We start from the raw sequence: 3,204 nt of genomic DNA on the forward strand, positions 1-3,204 counted from the left end.
AAAGCAGAGTAGAGCTATATCAGCCACTGTTCTATTGCCTACTTCTATGGACAAAAGAAATTGGTATGGATTATTTTATGCAATGCTAAAATTTATAACCCTGTAACTCTGACTTTGGGAGTAACTTCAAGGCTCAGTACCCTGCCCAGAAGAGATCTATAGTACATAAGTCTTCTGCATCTCATCATGGCCACCGTCTGATACTATTTTCCAAGTTGAAAAGTATCCTTTCTTGTTTCCCTTTTATCACTCCTCACTGCTTTTGCAACCCAAACAGCATGACTAACTCCTGTAAAAGGTTAGCAGTGTTTGCCTGAAATATTCCACCCTGATAGCAGATATTGATCCTGCTGGGAAAAGATGAAATGAGTTATGCTGACTGATTGAGGCATATGACTCGTGACTGCATCTGAATATCAGGAGAGAATGAGTGGCTGTCCAGAAAAGAGGCTCTAGAGTATGGCCTGAGAGCAGTCCTGATGAAGAAACCGGAACAAGCCCAGAAGAAGGTTGGAGCTGAACATCATCTTATTGTAATTCCTTTGTTAATAAAGCTAAACCACGAGAAGTGGGTGAGTTTGGACTTTATATATTGTGTTAGCTGTGCTTGTGGAACAAGATGGGAACACAGCCACGCATATTGTCCCATTCATATCCCTCTCTGCCTTTCATCTACATACCTTCTTCTACAGACATGCCCCTCTACACCTAGTAATCCTGCCCTGACCTAGCCCACTTTGTTTCCACCCTCTCCTCCATCAAGACCTTCATGAGTGCCCAGTTCTCTGAAGGGGCAATGGGACTTGAAGTCATTTAGCACTTGGTTCTCAAGGGTTGCTCAACTCCCTGCAGAACAAAACCCTATAACATATTTTTCCAGGAAGCCTGTAAACCCTAACCCTCCTGAGTGTTAGCAAGACAGACAAATTATGATAATTGAAAACTTCTGAAGAAAAAAGACACATGCTAAATTTCACCATAAAATCATTTAGGGTTTTTTTTTTTTTGGTTGCATCCCAGTTTGATGCCTTATGTATTTGTTGTTTTCCTACTCACTTGTTAGGTGCCCAGCATGCTGTTGGTACTATGTAAATAAGTAAAAGCAATAACAGCTAATAATACTAAAAGTAAAGGTCTTGTATTTAGATTTTCCAAAATTATAAAGTTAGAATTTCTAGGGTAGGAAATGTGACTTTTACCCCTTCTCTCTCTCAGCTTATTCTGCTTTACTCATCTAAAGCTTTGTCTTCTGTAGGGGGAAAGGTGTATTTTTACCACGTATTAGCTAAGATATGGTAACTAACAAATCCTAGTGAAGACAAGGCAGTTTATAATTTTAAGTTGAATTAGCAGATGAAGATGAAACCTGGGTTTCCCCTCCCCCTTGTGTTTACCTCAACCTTGTGAAAACTACAAACTGGCTTGTCTTCACTAGGATTTTACCATGTGTTAGTTACCATGTGAGCTAATACGTAGTAAGAGCAAACCTTTCTTTCTAGTGAAGACCCATCATTAGTGTCCATCTGCAGTCCTATTCAAATGTTGACTGCACTGTCCACCTGCTTTATGCTGCTGTGACAGTCCTGTCAACTGAGTAGAAATCTGTAACATCTAACTAATTTGCCAGGAATAACAGAATCAAATTAATAGATAAAATGAATGAATAAATGGCTATATGCATTTGCCAGGGTTCAGTCAAACTGCATTACTATGTGAAAAGGCCAGCTTTTCCAAATGGGTTATAAAAGACCATATGAAAGGTGAAGGGGTTGGGGGGAGTGTAGGAAAGGCTTGTGGTTACTACCAGCTTGTGCAAGCCCCCAAACTGTGTGACCAATACTAGAGATCTTGCTTTTGCTGCCATTTCTGGGATTGTAAGACTTTGTGCTGAAAAAGAGAGCTGCTGCTTTAAAGTCTGAATATAAAAAGGCTAGTGTCTGGATGTAGAGCTTTTAGAAAGAAATATATATGATACCAGTAGCAAGCAAGAAAGGGAATGAAGCACTCCAAAGGGTTAAAGTTAACTTTAGTCTTTCAGTGATCACCCTCTGGTACTATGCAGTCATAAATTTTCTCTGTTTATAGAGTGTTTTTGATGGCAGGCAATTCTTTGTTGAAAGTTAAGTGCTCTTTTATATGAATAAATAAAGAAGGCTTTGGTTTGAACGAATACATTATTTTGACAAATGTTTATTGGAAACCCAATTATGGCTTCGTAAATCAGTGCTATCTGTGGTACATCAGGTGAGCTCACCAGTGCCACCAGATGTCACACTGGATACCAGTAGGGTAATTAAAACAATTTCATGGCACTCTGTCCCTCTTCCCTGGGTCTGACGGTAGTCAAAACAGGAAGAAATTGTTTATCTTTGATTTAACTTATTAAAATACTTGTTGCAAGATGTCATGGCCATACTTAACGGAAAAAAAACATTTGTTTTCAATTTGCAGTTAGATTAAAATGACAAGGTCAGGCACAATGCACAAGTCGACTGACAAATGAATTTTAAGAGCAGCCCAGCAGAGAAGGGAGGGAGGAAGGGATAGAATAGATAGATAGAAAATACACTGTTTGAACTTTATCCCTAGGAGAAGTTTTTGGGATTTTTTGGAAGTGGCCATTTCTTCTTTAAAATGTGTGCATCATTCATATACATATTTCTTCATTTTTGAGTGCCATCAGCTATGTTCATTCTGATTTAGCATTAGCAATACGCTCAAAAGTCAAAAGTTCCTTTATGACAATGGAACTCTCAAATCAAGAGAGGCAGCGCATCTGAAAGGTTGGGAACACACTTACTGCATAGACTTTAATACCTTATCTTCTTCTTTCCTGATTACAGTTTAAAAAAGGCAGAAATTTCTCTGATGAAGAGTATTCTGGCAATCCACACTTGTCACCAGTAGGGAACACAAAATTGAAGTAAGCTTTATAATAAATATGTACATCTTCCCAACAGTTAATATTAATGCTAGGATATGGACTAAATTTGTGCCCACTAGAACTTTATGGGGTTAAAACAGTGAATGAGACCTGATCTAATTAGTAGTGTGTAAGGTGATTATAAGTGACCCCTTTCCCACCTACTTCACTGAAATGTAAGAGGTGGATATTCAGGGGCACAGGAAGAAAGAAGATGGAAAAGGTGATTGGAGAGTGGCAAGGAGCAAGACAATGCACAAAAGCTGGAAGGAACATGAGGA

The sequence above is a fragment of the Natator depressus genome, chromosome 2, assembly GCF_965152275.1.
Source record: "Natator depressus isolate rNatDep1 chromosome 2, rNatDep2.hap1, whole genome shotgun sequence".
Lineage (NCBI taxonomy): Eukaryota > Metazoa > Chordata > Testudines > Cheloniidae > Natator > Natator depressus.